The sequence below is a fragment of the Tenrec ecaudatus genome, chromosome 4 (genome assembly GCF_050624435.1).
Source record: "Tenrec ecaudatus isolate mTenEca1 chromosome 4, mTenEca1.hap1, whole genome shotgun sequence".
In the NCBI taxonomy this organism is placed as follows: domain Eukaryota; kingdom Metazoa; phylum Chordata; class Mammalia; order Afrosoricida; family Tenrecidae; genus Tenrec; species Tenrec ecaudatus.
Genome location: NC_134533.1, coordinates 181260535 through 181286098, shown reverse-complemented (window position 1 = coordinate 181286098; position 25564 = coordinate 181260535). Strand labels below are relative to the sequence as shown.

The window sequence follows — 25564 nt, the reverse complement described above, 5'->3', positions numbered from 1 at the left end:
TTTGCCATCAAGTCATGCGTCATTCATGTCTACAATGGGCTAAACCATTGCCCCATGATGCAACACCTGTTCTATCATGGTGATGCTCCAGGCTGTTATGCAGCCACTGAGCGTTTCAGTGCCTTCCGTTCTATGGGGCTCCTCTCCTAGCACTCTACTGAACCATATTCTGTTGTGGTCCATGGGGTTTCATTGGCTAAATTTTGGGAGTACATCATCAGCCATTTGATTTTCTAGTCTATTTTAATCTGGAAGCTCCACTGAAATCTGTCAACTAGGTTGATCCTGCTGGTATTTAATACAGAGATTTAAAATGAAAGTGTCTGTAAACATACGTAATTCTACTATAACTTAGTTATCATATTAGAGTTATTTGCTATATAATGCAAAATGGTGGTACACATAAATAGAGGTATGATAGGATCTTAAGTACATCCAGATTCAATCATCTGTTTTTCTTGTTTCCACGGCGCCATGCTAAATCTACATTCTGGGGTCCAGGTGAACAAAGTTGCGTGTGGAAGGGCTCTCCTAATACTAAGTACCCAAATAATTTAAAAAAAAAAAAACTCTCCCTGCCATCAAGTTGAGTCTGACTCATAGCAACCCAATACGACAGAGGAGAACTCCCCTCTGAGCCTCTGAGGTTGGAAAACTTCATGGGAGCAGAAGGCCTCTTTGTTCTCTCCAGGAGCAGCGTGCGGGGTTCAAACAGGCCAATTTGTAACCCACTGTGCTCCCATGGCTCCTGAACAGCTGCGCAGGATCCTAGTTAAATATGGGGCTTACTTTCGAGTGGAATAACCACGCCTTATTTGGGCAAGATGTTTTCCTCATTGTTCTGTTTATTTAACCTTTCTCAAAGAGTCTCAGCAGGGTGGTGTGTTATTCATTGGATTGCTAAACACAAACTCAGCAGTTCAAGACTACCGGCCGCTCTGTGGGGAAAAGATGAGTGAGATTTCTACTCCTGTAACGAGTGACAGTCTCAGAAACCCACAGAGGCAGTTCTTCCCTGCCCTATTGGGTGGATGACTTGGAATTGGGTGTATGAGTTGGACTCTTTGCCCATGAGGTGTTGTTGTTATTTGTTTGTTTTCCGTTTCCCCTATTTTAGCTCCGTTTCTTAGTCACACACACCTAGGTGCATTTACACCTGTGTGGCCTTCCCTTTCAGGAGTTTGTTTAAAGGATGCACTAAAAACAACCAACTTGGGTTGTTATGCTCTCCTTTTTTAAAAAAAATCATTTTATTGGGGGCTTGTACAACTCTTATCACAATCCATCCATGCATCCATCCATTGTGTTGAGCACATTTGTATATTTGTTGCCATCATCACTTTCAAAATGCTTTCTTTCTACTTGAGCTCCTGGTATCAGCTCCTCATTTTCCCCTCCCTCCCTCCCTCCCTCCCTCCCTCCCTCCCTCCCTCCCTCATCAACCCTTGATAATTTTTTTTCTTGTCTTACATTGTCCAATGTCTCCCATCACCCACTTTTCTGTTATCCATCCCCCAGGGAGCGGGTTATATGTAGATCCTTGTGATTGGTTCCCCCTTTCGACCCACCTTCCCCTTCCCCTCCTGGTACCAATACTCTCATGATTGGTCCTGAGGGATTTGTCTCTTTTGGATTCCCTGTGTTTCCAGCTGTGATCTATATCAGTCTGCATCCTCAGGTCTAGCCGGATTTGTAAGGTAGAATTGGAATCACAATAGTGGGGGGAAAGAAGCATTAAAGAACTGCTAGAGGAAAGTTGTATGTTTCATCGGTGCTATACTGCACCCTGACCGGCTCCTTTTGGTGAAATCTTTTAAGATTTGAGAAAGATGCGCGATTGGCAGACAACCTGCATCCACTTCTAATCACTGTGCAATCATTCCCCCCAGTTTCTATCTTTATCCTTGTCCTAGTCATAGCAAATATCAATTTTATAGTAATACAAATATTAATTTGGGACTTTGATCAAGATGGGAGTTATTACTTTATTTGATAAGTTTCACAAAGTATTTAGAAAAAAATCCTTGCCAGCAGATCAAAGTCAATAAAAGACTACCCACCTCCCTTTCTGTGGAGGTGTGTGAAGCTGATCCTTCCTGCTCCTTCTGGTCTCTAGGGATCACCATCAAGGCCTATTGGGGGTGGGGTGTGAGTTAGAACAAAAAACAAAGGAGCATCATTCTTTCCAGAAGAATGTAATTACTCAAAAATGCTTCTTTTTTGTGAAAAAATTATGTCTAGCATCTTCCATCTTCCTGCTGTTTACCCATACTCTGTATTACCTCATTCATTAGTCCTGACAGGGACTGTATGAGTCTCATTGCCTGACAGATGTGTTACATGTTTCCATCCTCAAGTATTTGACTCTGAGCTCAGTACTGCATTCTTGGGAGATGATGTTAAATCAGCGTCAGCGACGGGCTGCTGTCATCATTCCAAATAACTCAGGAGGAAAAAATGATAAGGCTATAAAGAGATCAATAAGTCAAGAGTACCCCTGCCTTTCAAAAGTTAGGCAAAATATGAGTTAGATTATCAGTCAGGCATTGGGGTGTAAATAAGGAAAGAACATACCATGTTGGGGATGCTCTTTTGCTACAGTGAGTCATTACCTTACAAGCAGTAAATCTCTTACGTTTGCCTAGCTCCTTTAATATAGGTCATTCTAAAATACAGCTGTGAGATTCCCTGGCACACTGATCAGGTTGGTGTTCGTCTTGCTTCCCTCCTGATAAAAGGCTGATGTGACTGTGAATGCTGAGCTCCCACACAAGCCCATGGGAACGGGCACATTTCAGTGTGCTCTTGGTGAGCATTTGTCTAACTCACATCTTTGCAAAAAGGAATTATGCAAATGCCAACCTGCCCTTTGAGATGATATTACTAAACAAGGCCCTCAGAAGTGTCCGGCTGTGTTAAATTTTTAGATGGGAAATTGTAAAAAGAATTTAAATTGGAAGATAAATCCTTTATTCAGCAATAAATACTCAGACGTGCATCAGAAATCAAAAGCTTCCATTTTACCAGCAAAAAGCATGACAGCAGTCTAAATTTGAAAAAAATGAACAGAAATAATTTCTAGATGCATGACAATAAAATGTATGATCATTTGGAAATGTCAGTTTACTTTTATCTGCTGTTGGTCAAGGAGAATTCGTGAAAATGTCCCTGAGCTTTTAATGGCTCTGAAACCCCTTGGATGTCTATAGCCTGTGAAGAGGCTTAAATATTTCCTTTTTTACTTTAATTTTTAATATGGAGATGAAAGATGAAAATTCTTTTTTGTTTTAGGAAGACAAAGTTTCAGACTGCATGCAAGAGACCAATATTTTGAACACAGGAACAGGAAACATGATTTGTCAAATGTTAACACTAATGCACGTGTGAAGTAAAAAATGCCAACACAGGAATAGGAGGTATACAAATGGATGAAACATACACTTATGACATACACTGGGAAGAAGCAGGATGGCTGGATAATACCTAGCTACAAAAATAATCATCAGATGTGTATAAATATGAATTCACCAGTAATGCAGTTGATCTGGATAATATAATCGCTAAGTTCAAGTTGAAAACTTATTCAAGTAATGAAATATATCGTCTGTAAGATTTTAAACTCAATTAAAATAGGCTTACATTATGAAAATATAATATTGTGGTGTGAAATGTTTATATCATGATGTGCATAGCATTCAGCAGAAGGAGCCCTTAGAGAGTGTCCATTAAAGGACGGCATGCTAAAAGCCCCTTGTAGACAGAGAGCATCCAGTGGGAAAGCAGAGGTGTAAAGGTTCCCGGGAAATGAGGACGTCTGATGATGGGGGTCAAGAGAGTGGTTGGGGATCGGTGGGAGGAGCTATGGGAAGGCAGGTGAGGAGTCATTGGAGGCAAGCTTGCGCAGCAACTGAAGACATGGATGATGAAGGCCTCTCTCTTCCTTGAGTCTCTTCTACCAGGGGACTTCAAAACATTTGCAGAAAATTCCACATTTTCCAGTACCATCTTTCCACTGTTTGAACTCCTCATTTATCTGATGTTCTTTCACTGTCCTGCATTCTTCTCTTGAAGATGGCCATCCACATTGTACAAAATGTGGCCCCAACCAAACCTTCCTTCTCCGATTGCTTAGCAATGTGTTCACATCGTGATGTGTGACCTTGTAGAAGAAAGGTTTGTAATCACGCTTGGTTAAGACCCCCTTTTCTTTTTCATTCTAGCTTCCTCATTTCCATAATTAGAAACCTTTTTTCTCTCATGATGAATTTGGTGAATGTTTACATCAACAGCTTTGCATATCTTGTTTTATCTCCTTGGTTGCAATCTTTCCAAGGTAGCACCACTTATCCCACTTCCTTGCTATGGTAGCTCTTTCTATTTTTCCAAATTATCCAATCCTTCTGAATGTTCTCCTTGGATAAATGCTGTCCTTTGATCTCAAATGGCTGCTTATTCTAAAGCAGACGAGCCTCACTTGTGTCTTCAATCCCTTTATAAACCTATAAATGCCACAATGTTGGCTGAAAGTTGAGCTCTTGGGGATAAGTTCAGATGCAGATCTGAAGAGGAACTAAAGGCCATCATGTCGGGAGTGCCACCAGTGTTTCTCTGAGAAGAATGCCTGGTCTTTTAGGAATTTTCATTTTCTTCCACATTTTTCTTCAACTGTATCCACACCTTCTAATGTAATTTCTTTCAGAATAATTGGTTGTGGTAGTCGAGCAACTTTTATTTCATCTGAAGCTAGAGTCCTGGAGACTGGTGGTTTTAGTGAACTGGACTAACTGTTTTTATACATTTTTTATTTTCATCATATTTTTCCCCTGCGGACAGGGGAGATCAATAGTTGCCCCTTAGGTGATTATTCACAGACTTTTAGAACCTAAGGCACTAATCATCAAACTAGGAAGTAGAAGATTGTCTTCATGACCTATGATATGCCAGTTCATCCCAGTGTGTGTGTGGCCCTGAGGCTCCAGACTTACCTACTCATCTATTCAAGGTCTTGGGTTATGTGTAAGAAATTTTCATAACTTCTCCATCTCTGCTCCACAATAAATACAGATACATTAGCAGACAAGGTACAAATAGCCTTTCATATATATATATATATATATATATATATATATATATATATATATATATATGTGTGTACACTCCCATTTTCCCTTCCATGCTCCTTCAGCCTGCATGTCTACCCCACTCATCTACTTATAAGTCAACATTGTTACAAGATTGTGTACCTAACAGTATTTACTTATGTTGCTGATAAAATTTTCTTTCCTATCAGTTCTTTTCCCCTGCTTCCATATATATATGTTTTGTTTGTTTGTTTTTCCAACCTACATCTTATTGCATATTGCTTTCCCCTCTACCCAAGTTAACACATACTACTTTTTGGTGTGATCATGTGTCTATCAGTTTATTGTACAGTGGTAGCTTTGTGTTGCCGTGATGCTGGAAGCCATGTCATTGGTATTTCAACAGCCAGCAGGGTCACCCAAACTAAACAGGTTTCAGCAGGGCTTCCAGATTAAGAGGGACTTGGCTCCCCACTGAAGACCTTATGCAAAACTTCCAAATGTTGTCAGACACTGGACGCCTAACGAATGGAAACAGAACATTCTTAGAGAGTGTGCCAGAGGATGGGGCCCCTCAGAGCTGAGGGCACAGGAACTTATTTCTCAGGGTAGAGTCTTATATATGGTGACTTGAGTGGGGTAAAGCCTGTGGAAGTGGAGTCTTCTTAAGGATCTCAATTTACTGGAGGGGCATGACTCAGCAGAAGGAGAAATAAATGCAAAAATCTGCTAATGATGAAACTTTAGAATGTGAAAGATATGAATCTAGGGAGATTGGAAGTCATCAAAAATGAAATAGAAAGTTTGCTATCCTGGGCATTTGAGAGTTTAATATCCTCGGCATTTGAGAGCTGAAATGGGATGGTATTGGTCATTTTGAAGCAGCAATCATATGATTTGCTATGATGACAATGACACATCCAGAGGAAGGCTGTGATAATTATTATCAAAATAGACATTGCAAAATCAGCCATGACGTACCGTGCTATCTGTGGTAGAATTATATTTCTCCAACATCAAGGACATCCAATAAATTCAACTATTATTCAAATTTATGTACTAATCAGAAAAACTAGTGATCAGAAACATTGAAGAATTCTAACAAGCACTTCAGCTGGAAATTGGCCAAACATGCATTCAAAATTTATTGATAGTTATTGACAATTGGATTACAGAAGTTGGGGAAAAAAGTAAAAAACCTAGTTGGAAAATATGGACTTCCTGATAGAAATGAATCGAGAGAACTCATGATAGGGTTTTGCAAAACCAATGACTTGTTCATAGGAAATACATTTTATTCACTAACACAAAGGGCAACTTCACACATGGACTTCTCCAGAGGGAATCCAAGAAATCAAATTGAAAATATTTGTGGGAAGACACGACGAAGAACCTCAATATCAGCATGCTGAAATGAGGCCCATCAATAGCTCACATGTAAACTCAGGGAAAAGCTGAAGATAATTAAACAAATCCATAAGAGCCAACATACTGTCTTATGGCTCTCCCACCTGCATGTCAAGAAACCTTCTAAGAACAGATTTGACACAGTGACCACTAATGAAAGAAGACATCATGAGCTGTGAGAGGACGTCAAACCATCATTTATGAAGAAAGCAAAACAGTCATTTAAGAAGGCAGGAAAGAGATGAAGTTCAAAGAGACCCTGGTGTCAAGAGACCCCAAAACTTGCTGGTGAGTAGCTACTATAAATGGAAGAAAAGAGGAAGTCAAAGAGCTCCATAGAAAACTTCAAAGGGCAGCTTGAGAAGACAAAGCTAAATATTTGATGATTCATGAGAAGATCTCAAAGTAGAAAACCAAAAGAGAAAAACACACTCAGCATATCTGAAACGAAAAGAACTCAAGGAAAGCTTCAAGCCGCTAGCTGAAATATTAAAAGATTCTTTGGGCAAAATATAAAATGATGCAGGAAGTATCAAGAGAAGATGGAAAGCCTACACAGAAATGCTCAACCCACAAGAACTAGTCAACCTTCCACCATTTCAAGAGGCGCCATATGAACAAGAGCTAATGATGCTGAAAGACGTTGAAGCTGCACGGAGAGCATTAGCCAAAAAGAAGCCTCCCGGAATTGTGGAATACCAATGGAAATGTTTCAACATGCTGAAAAATCAATGAAAGCACTTACTCGCCTAGGTCAGGAGACAGATATTAAAAGAGAGCTGCCTGAAGTTCAGGCCAGATTCAGAAGAGGCCATGGAATAAGCGATAGCAATACCGGTATCAGATGGATCTGGGCTCAAAGCACAGACTGCCAGGATGATGTGTACTTGTGTTTCATTGACTATGCTAAGCTATTCGACTGTGGAACCTAATGAAGTATGGAGAAACTTGAGATAAATGGGAATTCCTGAACACTTCATTGTTCAGCTCATGGGGAACTTGTATATGGACCAAGACCAGTGGTACAAACAGAACAAAGGAATACTACATGGTTTGAAATCACCATATTTATTTAATCTTTATGCTGAGTAAATAACCAGAAGAAGAAGACTGTGGATCAAGATTGCAGAAAGGCTTATTCACAACCTGCAATATGCAGATGAAACAACCTTGCTTGCTGAAAGTGAGGAGGACTTGAAGCACTTGCTGAGGAAGATCAAGGATTGTAGCCTTCAGTGTGGATTACAATTCACTGTAAAGAAAGTCAAAATACTCCCAACTGGGCCACAAGAAAGCATCATGATAAAGAAAAAAGATTGAAGTTGTCAAGAATGTGGGATCCATAATCAATACGCATGGCAGAAGCAGTCAAGCGAACAAAAGTCATATTTCCATAAATAAATCTGCTGCACACGACTTCTTTCGAGACTGGAAAAGAAAGACGTGACTTTGAGGACAAAGGTTTGCTGACCCAAGCCATGGCATTTCCAATTGCTTTTTAAGCGTGTGAAATTGGACGTTGAGTGAAAATGACCCAAGAATTGGTGCAGTTGGAGTGTGGTCTGGAGAAGAATATAGAAAATGCCGCCACGGACAGTTAAATGAGCAGACATATTTGTCTTGGAAGAAGTACGGCCAGAGTGCTCCTTAGAAGAAACGGCGGCAAGACTTCAACTCATGTATTTTGGACATTTGCAAGGAGACCTCAGTACCTGGAGATGAGCATCATCCCTGTGACAGCAGAGGAGCAGCAAAGGAGAAGACGGATCTCAAGGTGAAGGGTTGGCAACTTGACTCCTGCAATGGGCTCAGGCACAGGAACCATTGTGAGGCTGGTGCAGAGCTGGGCAGTGGTCCTGTCCGCTATGAGCATGGTAGCTATGGGTTGGAACTGACTGGATGGCACCTATCAACAACAAGAACTCCTCTCTGGCCAGCAACAATTAGTGCAGAGTATTTTAATTTGTTAAGGAGAAATCAACAGGGAAATATTTCTCTTGGATATAAAAGGATGTGTTTTTGTATCGTGCTTAGCTGTTCTGTGGTAGAAAGGGCTCCCAAGACTATTCCTAAAGCCCACTGTGCCCATGTTCTTAGCATTGTAGCAAGAACGTGCTGGGCCAAGATCTTGTTTTAACTGGAGTGTGTTGGGGTTATCTGTTGGGCTTGTAACTGCAAGGTTAGTGGATCAAAAATGCCAGCTACCCTGTGGGAAAGAAATGAGGCTTTCTATTCCCATAAAGAGTTACAGTCTTGGAAACTTATACGGGCAATTCTGTCCTGTCCTATATGATTGCTATGACTGGAATCTAACTCATCGTAAGTTTGTTTGGTTTGATGTTTTTGTTGCCCAGCACTATAAATATGTAGGAAATGTCAGAGAAACTTTTTCAAGCCAAAAACTAATCTATAAAATAGCCACCACAATGGATATCATCCCAGATATGAACATCCCTGTTGATGGTGTAATGGGTTGTGCATTTAGTTGCTAACCACAAGGTTATCAGTTCAAATTCACAAGCTACTCCAAAGGAGAAAAATGAAGTTCTACTGTTTAAAGAGATATAGATTTAGAAACTCACTTGGGCTGGTCTAACCTGCCTTATAGGATTATTCTGAGTGAAAATTGACTCTGTGGCTTTGAATTTGAGTTCAACATTTAAAAGGGAGCTCTGGTGGTGTACTGGGTTACATGTTGGCCTATTAACCATAAGGTTGTTTTTTCAAACCCACCAGCCATTCAGTGGCAGAAAGAAGAGGTCATTTCTTTTTGTAAAAGTTTACAGTCTCAGAAACACACACTGGATGTATCCCAGAGGATTGATATGGGTCAGAATTGGCTTGATGGTAGTTAGGTTGGGTAGTTTTAAAATTTAGCACATAAAATCCTTTGTCCTAATAAGTCAGTGAAGCTTAGGATAATCTTTATTCATCTTTCATTAAAAAAAGAAAACCACCCCCAGATTTTTATCAACCACTGCAGGACAAATTGTCTTTGGACTCTCTCTATATAATTCTAGGAATATTGCCTTATAAAGAGAAAAATCACATTGTACATGTCCAAAAACAAAATAAGGAAAAATTAAATTTTGAATGTGTCAGGAAATTCTTGTTTCTATTTTCTGTTTGTTTTTATGTTTCTGTTGTCAGCTTCAAAAATTGGTAAATTGTTGCAATGTTTTCTATTCTAAATAATATTTATATTCTATTTGAAATTTTATATCTATAAATTACATGCTATATATAGAAACCCCTTCCAAAATTGTATTTGTTATAAATATTATAAAACCTGAGCCCATTCCTCTGGTTAGGCCTTATAACTATAATCAAGTACATCACCCATACATACACTTTTGTAGGAAAATATTCTTTGATCTCAACTTTCAAGATAATTAGGATTTTACATCACTCTTTTTCTTTAACAATAGAGACTCAACTAAAATATTCCCTAATTCTACTTAAAAAGAATCGTCTCTCTTTCACCAAGGTATATTATTTGAAATGCATTATGTGGATATTTAAAGACATCTATTTAAAGATTTTCAGTTTTTAAGTGTCTCTTTAAAACTTGCTCAACACATAGATTTAAAAAGTGTCCCCACAGTAGAATACATACCAACTTCAGGAAGACCTCAACATGGAAAATGATCCATTTATTAATTTTCATTTCAGTAATTTTAATCACTTTCACTAAGAATAAAAATGTTTACTTTCCGAGGTATATTTTAATAACTTGAAACATTGTGAAATCAAATATTCTATTTTTATCAATCCATTGTCAGCAAAGAAAACAATAAAAACTAATCACAATCATACCAATTCCAACGCTTAGAAAATCTATTGGTCAGAATAGAACTGCCCATAGGTTTTCCAAGGCTGGAAAGCTTTAGAGGCAGAATAAACATTGAATAGGAATATTTAATCCATTGCACATTTGAACCTAAAAGATATGTTCTGACTCTAGAGAACCACCCACCCAAATTTAAGCTGTGTAATGAATTAATTTGAAATGTCTGCAATTTTTTTCTGCTTTCATTTATCCTGTCTCCCCTGAGAAGTAATCTATTTTTAATTTACCCTCGTTTCTATTATATACAGAACAAAAGACGGCTGCATGGTTTAAATCAGGAAAGGTATGCATCAGTGTTGTATCCTCTTTACATGCTGAGCAAATATTCAGACTAGCTGAAGTACATGAAGAACAATGTAGCATCAGGATGGGAGGAAGGCTTATTCACAAATTGCCATAGGAAACAACCTTGCTTGCTGAAGATAAGGAAGACTCAGCACATGCTGATGAAGAACAAGGATTGTAGCCTGAATTCTGGATTACAGCTCAATGTAAAAAAAAAACCAAATCCCTATGTTTGGTTCAATATACTTGATAGTAACACAATTTCATGTCAACTTCATAAACAGAATGAAGGGGTGGAGTGTAGCCTGTCAATCAGTTCACAGCCTCTCTTCCTCCCTGGAGGTGGAACACACTCTCTCTGCTTCCCCTCCCGTTAACACAGCACATGGAGCCACACCTATGGCAGCCTGAGCCCTGGAGATGCTTCCACCACCACCGGATCCACAAGACAACATACTCACTCACCTGCGATCTCCTGCATTCGGCGTTATTGGAAGGCTATGTGAGTCTGAAGAAGAATTTATAGACCAATGTCAGACATGTGGGCTAATATCAGACGTATGGACTTGATATGCACTGGGCTGGGATAGTTTCTCAATATACAACTGCTCTTTGATAGAAAGCTCTTTCTTATACACATCTGAGAGTCTCTGGATTTGTTTCTATAGTCAACCAGATTTAATACAATGGGTAACATAACAATAAATGAAGAAGAGACTGAAGTTATTGAGGATTTCATGTTGCTTAGAAGCAGCAGCCAATAGGCCAATGGAAGCATTGCATTGTGTAAATCTGCTACAAAGACCTCTTTAAAGTGTGGAAAGCAAGGACGTTACTTTGCGGACTAAGGTATGCGTGATCTAAAAATACCGTGGTATTTTCAGTCACCTCCTGTGCATGTGAAAGTTGGACACTAGATAAGATGCGTTTGAACTGCAGTGTTGATGAACATTGAAAGTACCATGGACTGCCGAAAGAACAAACAAGCTGGTTTGGGAAGAAGTACAGCCAACAGGCTCCTTAGAGGCAGCGATGGTGAGACTTTGTTTCACATACTTTAGACAGGTTAGTAGAGACAGGTTCCTGCACAAGGACATCGTACATGGTAAAGTGGAGGGGTGGCGAAAAGTTAAAAGTGGATTGACACAGGGGCTGCAAAAATGGGCACAAACATAGGAACAGTCGTGAGGATGGTGCAGGACCAGATGATATTTCGTTTTGATGTACATAGCGTAACTGTGAGTCAGAACAAACTAGACAGCACATAACAACAAGAAGTTCCTGTTAGATTGGGGTTTTTCTGTGTTGTTTTCTCATTATTGTTTTGCATTATTTTCTTTATATGAAATCCTGGGTAGGTAAATCTATAAAGACAGTTAGTAAATTAATAGTTCCTAAAGGTTAGGTTAGGTAATAGGGAGCTAACAATAATGAACTAAGAATATAGAAAATATTCTGAAATTGATTGTGGTGGTGGTTAGAAAATGATTTTTTAATATAGTTAAATCATTAAATGGTATGGGATGTGAATTATACATCAATAAAACTTTTTTAAAATTTTTAAGTAATTTATAACCTTGGGTAGGGTTTGATATGGGACCTGATTGATCATTAATCCAAAACCCACTGCCAGTAAGTCAGTTCGGCTCCACTGGCACCCACTTGGGGTTTAGAGGCTAAATCTTTACATGAACGGAGTCCAATCTTTCTTTCACACAGCCATGCAGCAGCAGGTGGCACTGAAGCCCTGGCCTTGCCACTAGCCGTTGGATGCTTACCTGACAACTGGACCAGGATCCCCTTGATTGGTTACTAGAAATAGCATATTGGCTCAAGCTTAACTTTCATTTCCATTCTTCTCATAAACAAGTATCATCTTTACCATTATTTGACTAACTAGCATGTTAAAACTAGTTCAAAGAGAGTGAGTTATACTATTCTTTGTCTTCTAATGAAGGGAAAGAGGGTGCTTGTAGAATATTATACTTCAAACAATGCTTCTTGGCCAGTATTAGATGTGATAGAAACTAAATTTCTAGACCTAGAAGCTTCAGACATTAAGAGTTTGTGCTTCACAAATTAATGTGTGGCTCTTTACTTTCCTCTGTTCCATGCAGCCTTAAATATCAATGGCTGCCAGCTGAAACTGGGTAAAGCAATCCTGTGCCCCAAAAAACAAAACAAAACAAAACAAATTCTCAAATATCAGTCCACCAAAAAATCATTACCCTTTTGAGTGAAAGTCACCAAGCTTATATAGAAGCTCTATATTGCCATTGTCATTTCTCTGTTTTCGGTCTTTTTTTTGGTCTTTCATATTGCTAAGAGTTATTTTCTCCAATTTCAACAAACCACATGAAAGGGTAAATTCAGATTATTTCCCCTTATTGTCATTGACAATTCTCGTTATAAAACTGGAAGTGTGCATAATTCTATTCATTCTCATACATTACAAGGTCAAATCCGGTTTTCTTTTATTGTGACGAGCATAACAGTAGAAGAAATGGACATTCTACAAGGATTGGTTTAGATTGCTTTTACTCTTATCCATTACATGCGATAAATATAGACCACATTTTGGTATGTATCAGGTTTCTGTCTTTTTATTTTGTTTATGTGCTGTAATTACATGTGTTGAGAGTTTTATGCTTTCACTTTCCTTATATCCCTTTAATTTTGTTCTTTTAAGACATATAAAGGAGTAACTATTGGAAATTATGTTTTATCCTTTAAAACATTTTCTCACAATAACTTTTATTTTTTAAATGTTGAGTTTACTTGATTTATTTCTAAATATATATCCTGTTTTATACACATAAAAGTAGGGAACAAAGAAAACATATTGATCGCATGTACCTCAGAAGCTAGATTATTAAATATTTACTAGAAAGTATGTATTTGAATAATTTGCATTCATATAGTGAGTGGTTACTTTATGATAATTTTACCTTAAACAATGCGAGGATAAGGGAAAGGCAGAATATTTGTTCTTTCCTGAAATTACATTCACTGGTGTGCTCAAGTATGCATATTTATTGAGCATTTAGTATGTTGTTAGGAGCCATTGCGTCAATTCTGACTCAAGGTACAGCAGGCGAGTCCTGTGGCTTCTTCACAAGTGGATTTATTCTTGCAGCCACTGTGTCAATGCATCTTGTTGCTGGCCGTCCTCTTTTTCACCGCCCCTCCACTTGACCAGACACGATGCCCTTCTTCAAGGTCAGGTCTCACCTTACCTGTGTGAGGCGGAGTATCGCTACCCTTCCCTCTAAGGAGCACTCAAGGTGTGGTTCTTCCAAGACAGTTTGCTTGTTCTTTTGGCAGCCCAGAATACTTTAAGTGTTCTTCATCAGAACTATGGTTCAAATGCATTCATTTCTCTGTGGTCTTCCTCATTCAACGTTCAACTTGCATATAAATATTGGTGATTGGAAATACCGTGGCTTGGGTCAGGTGCACCTTAGTCCTCAAGATAATATCCTTCCTTTTCAATACTCTAAAGAAGTCTTGAGCAGCAGATTTATACAATGGGATGTGCCCTTTGATATCTACCTGCTACTTCAATGACAAATTTTTTATCCGTTTATCCTGATGAGACCTGTTGGTGAATTTGTGAGGATTTTGGTTTTCTTTACAATGAATCTTAATCCATACTGAAGACTGCAATCCTTGGTCCTCATCAGCAAGTGTTTCGAGTAAGCAAGGTTGTATTGTCTGCATGTTGCAGGATGTTAATAAGTTTTCCTCCGATGCTGATGTCACATTCTTCTTCCTATAATCCAGTCTCTCTGATGATTGGCTTAGCATATAGATTTGCTAAGTACACATAACCATGACTCACATCTTTCCTGATTTTAAACAAGGCGGTATTGCCTTGTTCTATTTGTGTAATTGCCTCTTGATCCATGCACAGGTGCCCCATGAGCACAACAAAATGTTCTGTAATTCCCCTTGTTTTCAAGGCTGTCCATCATTTATTATGATCCACACAATCAAATGCCTTTACCTAATCAATAAGACAGAAGTAAACATCATTTGGGTATCTTCTACTTTCTGCCAAGGGTCATCTGACATCAGCAATGTTAGCCCATTTGTATCACACACTTTTCTGAATCCTACTGAATTTCTGATATCTCCCTGCCAATTACTGTTGAAATCATTGTTGAATGATCTGATTGATCATCAGCAAACTTTTACTTGCATGTTATATCAATGATAATGTTCCATGATTTGTGAATTCTGTTGGGTCACCTATCTTTGGTATGGGTACAAATCTTCCAGTCTGGTGGTTAAGTAGCTGTCTTTAAAATTCCCTGCCATAGAGGAGTGTGCGCTTCTAGCACTTTATCAGTTTGTTGAAACATTTCAATTGGTACTCCATCAATTCCTGCAATCCTGCTTTTGTTCAAAAACTTCCATGAAATTTGGATTTCTTCCTTCTGTACCATTGGTTCTTGATCACATATCTTGACTGGCTGAATGTAAACTAGTTCTTTTCGGTGCAGTGACTGTGTACTCTTTCCATCTTCTGCTCATGTTTCCTGCATCAGTTAGTATTTTGCTCATAAAATCCTTTGACATTTTAACACGAAGTTTGAAGTTTTTCTTGCATTCGTTTGGTTTAAAATATACTGAGTGTGTCCTTCCCTTTTGGTTTTCTAATTATAGGTTTTTGAAAATTTCACTGTCGTATTGTATTTTGTGTTCTCACGATGCTCTTTGACTATTTCTATTCAGCTCTTCGACCTCATGATTCCGTTCATTTGCTTTAGCTGCTCTAATAGTAAGAGCAAGTTTGAGAGTCTCTTCGGACACGCACACAGAGCTCTTCTTCCTTTCCTGTTGTATACTGATCTTTTGCTTTCTCCATGTGTGATTTTCTTGCTACACCACAGCACATTCGGTTTTCCATGAGTGTTCAAGGTTTTGAATTTGTTCTAGAAATTTAAGTAGGATAGACTCAAGGTTGTAATTTGGTTTTCTTGGACTTGTTTTAATTTTTTCCACTTCACCCTGAATTTACATATGAGCAATTGGTTTTCTGTTCCATGGTCAGCTCCCGGCTTGCTTTTAGCTGCCAATATTAAGTTTCGCCAGACTCTCTTTGCACAACTAAAGTCAATTGGATTTCTGTCTAGTCCACCTGGATAAGTCCATGGTTATAATACCTATTTGTGTTGTATAGAGCAGGTATTTTCCAAGAAGAAGTCATTGGTCTTACAAAATTATATCATGTGATCTCCAGTTTCATTTCTGTTACCAAAGCCATTGTTTCCAAATACTGTTTGCTCCTCTTTGTTTCTAACTTTTGCATTCCATTCGACAGTAATTACCAATGCATCTTGATTGCATGTTTAATCAGTTGGAGGAAATGTTGATAGAATAGCACAATACCTTTATCACTAACTTTCATGGTTGGTGCATATATTTGAGTAATGGTTGTATTAACAAGATTTCCTTGTATGGGAATAGAGATTATCCTATCATAGAACACAATGTATTGTAAGATAGATCTTGAAATATCATCTCTGACTATGAATGCCAGGCCATTCCTTTAGATTGTGTCATTCTTAGCATAAAAAACCATATGATTTTCTGATTCTAAATGGTCCATACCACTCTATTTCAGTGTACTATCACCTAGGCTATTAATCTATCTGTGTTGCATTTCATTTTTGACAGCTTCCAATTTTTCCAGATTCACATTTTGTACATTTCAAGTTCCAATTATTAATTGTTATTTTCAAGGGCTTTTTCTTATTTTAAGTCTGCCTCATCAGTAAATGATGGTCCTGAAGGCTTTACTCTATCCACGCCATTTTGCTCAACTCTACTTTGATAAGATAGCTCATTTTCAGTCATATTTTTAATGGTTTCTGATTGAGGGGCAAAAGACAAAGATCATTCATGATCTTTGATAAAGTTCTGCTTCTGTTGATAAGGTCAGTAACTGACAAGATTTCCCTGCTAGCCATAGGGTTTTCCATGGTTAACGCCTTTGAAGTAGACAGGCTAATCCTTATGTGGGAAGTTCTGCTGAAGCCTGCTCACTTTGGGTGACCCTGCTTGTGTTTGAAATACTAGTGCCAAAAGTGCCATAGCTTCCAGTGACACAACGACACATAAGTCACCAGAGTAAGACAATGGCATTTAGTACACGCAAGATTAATTTAGACACCACAGATCAAGAGCAATACCAATTCTGCACTATCAGAGCTCACAATCTAGAGCAGGGTCTTAATTTCCTGGAAAGGAATCCACAGAGTTTGTCAAAGGAGTAGAGAGGACATCTAGGCGGAGTGTGTGGTTTCTGCATCTGTGTAGAGACTAAGATGCACTGGGTAGAATAGGACGCCGAGGAAGTTGACTGAGAAACACAGAGGGTGGAAGAAAAGACTGTTCTAGGCAGAGAGAACAGAGGCTGAGCCAGTGCGTAAAGGCGGGTGATGTCTCTGGGCTGATGCAAAGGCTGAAGCCAAGGTGAACTAAAAGTGTGTTGACTTGACCCATCAGCCTCTTTGTGGGAGCAACCCCTGGTGATTTCCTCCTTCCAAGATGTCTAGCACACCTCCTGGGGCAGTTCTATGGTGCTAGAGGGGGTCTCTGTGAGTCCAGATCAACTTGACAGCACCTAACAACCACAACTGCAGAAGAAGGGAGCGCTGGTGGGCAATGTTTAAACACTTAACAGCTCACCGAGTGGATGCTATGGGTCAGTGAGGGATGTTGTGTCTGATGGTGGGGCCTGTCCTATGGTCCTCTCTTTGCATTGGCTTCTCTGAGCAGTAATATCATCCTCAGGGTTCGGTGGGCCAGGATGTGGTCCACTCTCTCCTTTCTTCTTAGTTTGCTCCCATGTGTTCTGAGCAGACCCTCCCCTCTCCCCAGGCTGTACCTTCAGAGCTGTCCTCTGTAGTGCATTCTTCTGGGGAGGGTCCACATAGCTGGGATTGGAGCTAGCCCTGCAGACCTCTCTGTTGGATCACTGCTTCATTCAGGTATGCTTCTTTCAAGCCTTGGTGCACCAGGTTGAGGTCTGGTCCCTCTCTCCCTTTCCTGTGGAGATATAAACAATACCCTATCTCGCCGAAGAGTGACCTTGAGAACTTGTTCAGTCTCAGATTCCATGCTCTAAGCCAGAGAATCTTCTTCAGTGGGTTTGTGGTAGCACCTACAAACTTTGTTCCTTATTTATTGTTAGATAGAGCTCGTGATGCTGGTCTGCCTTAAGTGGAACTGCATTAAAGTTTTGGGAGGGACATTTGTTAATTGTTAGATAAGAAATAATACTGATATTGATTGATGACAGTGATGAGATGGTCATGAAAAGCCAAGGCATATGATGTGTGATGATGACTACATGAGGATGATGTTGATAATTCACATTAGGAGTCTTTATATAGTTTTATAAATGGGAAAATGCTTCTTGAATATTTAAGGACCCAGAATATTTAATCACGAAGGACATTCATTAACTTTTATTATTATATAACACATTATCTTATTATAATTTATAATTCATTTTCCATGATGTCATTATTTCCCAGAGTTCACTTACTTTGTGTCTGCCTTCAAGATTTTTACTACATCCATATACAACAGATACTATCATTTGTCTTACTATTTTTAGTCACTTTTAAGTTTAATCATTTTTAATGTCACTTATTCTTGTCATTGTTATATCCTGAGTTTACTAAGATGGCTTGACATACATTTCTAATAATTATGAAAATATTAAACTATTAAAATCAGAATAGAAGCTTCTCTTGATATTCTTCAGCATCATTTTCCCTATATTTAAGATTTGTGCTCCATTATTTTGATGACATTTTACAAGTCTACAATTTACAGAATATGTGTTACAAAAAAGAATACACAATGGTGGCTGTGGGCTTTTTGCTATTTGAGTAATACTAGTCAAGTGAATAATTTAATTAGTTAATTTCTATAGAATTATGTGCAAATGATTTATGTTTTCATTCTAGGGAGTTGATCTTCGATGGTTAAACATTAGTGTCTGATTAAGAACAAAGGCCTACCATGACTGAAATAGACCTTTTAGGTCATACTTCCTTTTGTTTATTTTTCTTTTTCTTACCCTAAGAACCCTGCTGTGAGTCCTATGATTAATGAATAAATAGTGCAGTCAAGGTAGCAGGTTCAGCAGTAGTAAGCTGACTGTAAGCTCTCCGGTATTTGGGATTGAGGGGTCTGTTCTTGGCTCAGTCACACCTATGCTGGCTTGAAGGAGAACAATTTTGAAGCATTTGTTCCATGAAGGAGCTGAGTAATCATCCTAATTGTGAACAAACAAATTATCCTGTCATTTAAAATTGGCAGCATTTTCAAGGTGGGGCTGGGGGCTATGTTTTGCTAGCCAGTACAGCTCCTTCTGTGATGTAACAAGAAATAACCAAAATATACTTACCGTAGATATTCAAGTATAAGCCAACCCAAATATCAGCCGAGGCACCTAATTTTACCAGCAAAACTGCATAAAAAATGTGCTGAAAAACTCGGCTTAGACATAAGTATATACATTAAGTTATACGGTGAATTAAATTTTTTAGCCATTATGTCCAAATTAAATATTTTTAATCATGAGTAAAAAATTTAGCTGCTCACCAGTAGGTTGGCATTTTAAACCAGCTCACCGTTCTCCAGGAAAAAGATGTACAGTGTGCTTTCTCAACGACAGACAACCTTGGAAACCCTATGGAGCAGTTCTCTTCTGCCCTCTGTTTTGAAAACTCCAGACTAACTCTCATTGACTCAGTACTGACCTTTATAGTGAATCTCTAAATCAAAACAGAACTGCCCCCTGTGGTTTTCCGAGACTAACTCTTTACAGCAATAGAAAGCCTCATCTTTCTCCTGAGGAGCAGCTGGTGGGTTCAAGCTGCTGACTTTGGGTGTGCAGCCCAATGTGTAACTGCTACATCACCGGGGCTTCTCTTCATGGGGTCACTATTAGGCTGAATCAAATTGATGACAATGAATCTGGTCATTCGGTAGCATCGTATAATAATGTGCTTCTAACTAGATTCTCCTAAAAGTCAAATATTGGACATAAATTCATAAGGTATTGAAGTAATCTTAGGAATTAGATCTATAGGAAAGAAGCACGATTTACAAAATTATAATGACCTGTAACTCTAGACCGCTTTGCTTCCCTGTTCTCTACCAGAATTTTGGGTTCCATGTGGCAATGGTTATGGATAGAAGTGGTAATGTGATATGCATATGTTTTTTAATATGTGTGTAGACAGGTATATATAGAGTCATGCTGTTGATTGGACCTATTTCCTGAACTGAGTAATACTCAAAAATATACCAACATGGTTTAAGGAGCTGCTTTACCATATTTTTAAATAATTGGCAGTGTTGTGGTTACGCGTTGGGCTGTGATCCATATGGTTGGCTGTTCAAAACCACCTGCAGCTCCCTGTGGGAACAACTCAGCTTTCTACTCCTGTTGACAGCATCACAGCAACACTCGAGCCACTTCCGTGCAACAAGCTCACAGACATGTTGTGCTCCCTCTCCTCTGCGACCTAGAACTTCAGTCCACCAGTAAATCCCAATCTGTTTTCTGTTTGCATCATCCACTTCAACTGAGCAAGCACCGAGCTTTCTTTGTTGGAAGCAAAGGCATTGTCAGTCTTAGAAAAGTCTCTCTCTCTCTCTCTTTTTTTTATAGCAGTTATACTTCAGAAAAGTCCAAGTCGACATAGCACTTTTAAAGCAAAGTAATAGCAAATACAAACATAATCCTCTGGAATATTAACGAGGTGTGTAGCATTCCGGTGGAATGAATAAATGCATGACTATTTCATTTTTAAACTATAAACTAATTGCTTCACCCACCCTAAGGCATGCATGTAGTATACAACTTGTACAATAGATAATTAAGTTGAAATAAACTACTTAAACCATTGTCTACTCACAGAAAATTCTTGCAGTTTAGCAATTTTTAAAGAAAGCTAATTATTTTTATTTTTAGTATTAGCAGTTATGACATTTATATAGTTCATTATCTATAAATAAAACTTCTTTCTGTAAAGTACATGAACTTGTAGTAGCGGGTGGGTTATTTAACAGAGATATTTTCCACTGACAATGATATAGCTCAGTTTTTTGCTGACTTAAAATTTATTAACTTTCCCTCAGAATCTATATATTTTCTGAGAAATACCAGCCTTGTAACTATTTACATTTATCTTAGACTCTTCTGAGGTCCTTATCATTCATTTATCTGAAGGCAAGTATAAAGTTAGGATAGTAAAAGTTGAGACTAATGTCTTATTGAAGAATGATCAATCTTTCTGATTTTGAATCTAGAAAATTTCAGTTTGATCAGTATCAGTGTCCTTGTTACTTTTCACCATGAGGTTTTCAGCCAGGCAAACCAATATTTGACAGATCATTTGATGGACAATTCAAAAGAAGGTTATCTCAATGGAATAATATACCAATTATTCAAAAGACTATTATCTCTCCTGGTAACACACTGAATTGTCAGGAGACTTTAGGATCTGGGTCGTGGTAACAGCTCACACTTAGGCTCAGTGTGTGTCTGGAATCAGTCTGGTGATCACTCGCTTGAAACTTTTAACACTCATCTGAATGCTTGTGAACCTGATTATTAGAGAAGAGAAGGCTGATGTGGAGGAAGACTAAGCAAATGTCCAGTGGTCACGCAAACAGTACATGATAAAGCACAAATTCGACATGGGTGGTGGAGTTTCAGGGTGTGTGGTTTTACTCACCATGCAATGAGGTCCTCTGTTCTCATTGAGGCTTTGAGGTAAAAGGACAGTGGCAGTACACGTACCAGTTGCTGCCAGTCAGTTCGGACACGGGAACTCCATGTGTGCCAGAGAAGAACAGCGCTCCATCAGTTTTCAAGGGCAGGCTGTGCAGAAGTAGAGTGTCAAGCCTTTCTGCATCAGTGCCCCTGGGGAGACGCAAACCTCTAACGCTTCGGTTGGCAGCTGCTCTTTGTTCCACACAGGGATACCTTCAGAGAGCACAGACCCTCAATTTACTGATCTGTGACGACTCAGTAAATCGATGGGCAATCTGGAGGAAGCAAAGCAAGATTGTCTTAATATCGGGGAGAGTTTTTCACTTGACCATGGAGAATAGTATTGGGTGAAAGGAATGTCCCAGTGATTGTATAACAAAGAGAAGATGACTTAGAAATTGGCTATCTCTTGATTATTTTGTGAAGTTCTCTAAGTTCTCTAGTAGCCATCCTTGCTACCATCGAGTCATTTCTGAAGCGTGGCAATCCTAGAGGACAGAGTTAAACTGTCCCCTTGGCCTTCTGAGACTGAAACTCTTTACGGGAGTAGGCAGTCTCTTCTTTCTCGCATAGAAGTGACAGATATTTAAAATGTGCTAAATATGACAGTCCTAAGAGGAACCTAACAACAATAGAGGGTTAGAGTTATGACAAATAGGAGTCTGAATGTATAAATATTTCATAAATTCCTGGTTATAAAAATTGTATTAAATTTGGTAATAATATAAATTGCCTAATTTGAATTTTCATCATCAGCTCTCCTTTTTTCTTGAACTTGAGCACTAATTTATTCTCATAGTTAACATTTCATGACCCAAAATACAATAAATGTTGAAAATGAATTCACAGAAAATTATCTGTGCAAGTGTTCTTTCCAATTTTTATAATGAAGCCATTACTTTGCATATATTAATTGCTGTCACATTTTTCATCTGGGTTCTAAGGTACTCTTCTTGAGGAAATTACTTTGTTTTATAGTCTAAATTTCTTAGATTTAGGACTTAAAAACCTTGGATCTGTTTACATTTAATTTTGCTGCATCAATAAAATATGAGTGGATTAGCTAATAAAACAAAAAAACTATTTCATGGCATGGAATATAGGTTATTGTTGATGGATTTGCGGAATTGTTGTGGTCATGTACTTTGAGAATGCTTCCTTAGTGCCTGCTTTGGTGGGATGGCATGTGTGGTAGGGGAGGGCTCTTCGCTCCTGCAACACAAAAGGTAAAAAGTGCATGAGGTAAGAAGCTTGGTTGTCAAAGAAAGATTGTCAAAGACATTACATTGATTCTGTGATAACAGTTTAGCTTAATTGTTCCTGTTTTGTTTTTGGTTTTTTTGGTATTTATCAGTTTCATAGTCCAAATGAAATTTGGGGTAGTGGTTAAAAGCAAACAAATAAAATACATCTTGTTCTCCCCACAAATTCCCTTTTGTTTCTAGGAAACCACTTTTACAAATGTCCACTTTCGGTAGGGGAAATATCCATTGCAAGACTAATTTGAAAAATCCAAACCTAGACTTCTTCATACATAAAATAACAACAACTTAAAATAGGATGCCATTGAGGGAAACTAATGGCACTGAAAAACAAACAAGGAAATCATCTGTGTAGGGCACTGTGTGACTACTGATGGCATAGGGGTACAGTGCTACCAACAAGGTTGGCTGTTCAAAGCTATCCGCCACTCTAGGGGAGACAGACAAGGCTTTCTACTCCTATACAGAGTTTGGGTCTCGGAAACCCACGTGGGCAGTTCTGTCCTGCCCTATGGACACTATGAGTGGGCATGGGTTCAGTGGCAGTGAGAAAGCACTGTCCAGTGATGATCTTTTTTCTCAGCATACTTGGGTACTGCAGGTGGGCACAACTTGACGGGGTGGAGCAACAGTGCTGTGTAAGAGTAGGAGTGATCCATTTCAACAATAGTGATTGGAACTGTTTTCCCCCAACAGTTTTATTGGCATGTCATTCACATATCTTACAATTCAATAGTTCCGTCACATCAAGATGAGTTGTGTAATCATCACCACAGTCAATTTTAAAATATTTTCTTCATTCTTGTAGTGATCATTATTAGCTCCCCATCTCCCTTAATCTACCCTGACAGTTACTGCTATATAAATTTACCTATCCTGGATTAAAACAAAACTAACAAGAATGACAAACCGATAAAACCAACAAACTGATAAAACCAATAAACCGATTAAAAACCTCAATCTAAAAGAAAGCAGAAAATATTAAAATCTAGAACACATTTACATGGATCAAAGGGTAGATCAAGTGATACAGTGCTAAATGTTGTCAGACGGCATCTGCAACAATCCGCTGTCTAACGCGTTCTGCATAATAACAAGGTTATTCATATCCCTGGCCAGAGGGGGTTCCCCAGTGACAAAATCCATATGTATTTCTCCTTCACTTAATAAAAAAAAAGTGAAACAAGTTTGAAATGGGTCAAAAAGAGATCAAATGAAAAGATACTGCATATTAACATAACTATATTTGCCATTATCAACTTTACAATGGTCTCTCTGATAACAGGGCTTGAAGAGGCTTTTTGTGAAGGTGGAAATGCTCTGTCTGCATTGTCTAATACACCCATCAGCATTCACTCTGAATGGAACTGAGGAAATGATTTTAAATATATATGTTTTCATTACGTTGGATGAAATCATATATGTTATTTATGCTATTATGATTTTGCTCCCGAGTCAACGCAGACTCACAAGCAGAAAAACAAAATTCAACCGCACTTGATATATAAAAAAAAAACCCTCTTACTGTTTGACATTCTGATGGGCTTTCCAATATTGATAGGGTTGATTTGAGTTCTACATGTTTGGAAATAAAATGTTTTATTTCTATCATGCATTAGCTACGAATAATCAAATCAGAAATATGATCGGGTTAAAGGAAAACTATTTAGACATTTGAGTGGCAAAATGAGTCATTACATCTGTTTTTATGACTGAAGGAGGAAATCAGGAAGAGCCTGTTAGCTGCAATGCAGAATGTTTTCAGCCTATCTTAGTGATCTTGAATCTTGTATCTCCATCTCGGGGTCTCCATTCAATTTAGAAAGGGATAAAGCGTGGAGCTATGCGAGTTGTTTGCGGTGTGACAGATTGTAATTTTGGTTGAGCAGAGAAAGCATTGGACGATGGAACCTAAAAAACTGTAAATAAGAGATGTTGTTGTTACCGTAACGAAAACTTGCTTCCAATTCATAGCAACCCTATGTGCAACAGAATGAACACTGACTGGTCCTGGGCCATCCTCCCAATTGCTATGTTTGACCTTTTTGTTTCAGGTCCCGCGATAATCCATCTGGTTGAGGACCGTGTCCTTTTTTGCTACCCTATTACTTCACCAAGCAGATTGTCCTTTTCCAGGGGCTGGTCTCTCCTGATTACATGTCCAAAGTATACAAGACGAGGGCTCATCATCAGGATTGTTAAGGAGCATTTTGGCTGTACTTTGTCCAAGACCAATTTGATTGTTTTTCTGGCAGTCTGTGGTACATTCAATATTCTCTGCCACCACCAGAATTCAAATGAATCCATTGCTTTTCAGTTTTCCTTATTCAATGACCATCTTTCACATGTATATAGTGATTGAAAATACTGTAAATTGGGTCAGGTGACCTAAGTCCTCAAAGTGAAACACTTGTTCTTCAACACCCTAAAGAAATCGTGTGCAGAAGATTTGCCTCCACCCTGCCCCCCAACCTTTGATATCTTGACTGCTGCTTCCATGAGCATGATTGTGTATCCAAGAAAGATGAAATCCTTTCCAACTTAAATAATTTCTTCATTTATGATAATGTTATCTATAGGACCAATTGTGAGAATTTAGCGTTTTTACATTGGGTTGCAATCCATACTAAAGAATACAGTTTTGTTATTTGTTGGCAAGGGCTTCAAGACCTCCTTGTGTCAACAAACAAGGTTGTGTCATCTGTATATTTCTGGTTGTAAATAAGCCTTCCTTTTATCCTGCCAGCTGCTTTTTCAGAGAGACAAGTTTCTCAGATCATTTAGTTAGCAGACAGATTGAATAACTATGGTGAAAAGATTGAATCCTGATATGTTGTCTTACCTGATTTTTAAACCACTCAGTATCTCCTTG

General features: G+C 38.5%; 1 protein-coding gene across 8 annotated transcripts in view; it reads left to right on the top strand.

The window, feature by feature from the left end:
* Positions 1-25564, top strand: part of RBMS3 (RNA binding motif single stranded interacting protein 3) — an 860635-nt gene that overhangs the window by 161769 nt on the left and 673302 nt on the right. The window lies entirely within an intron of this gene.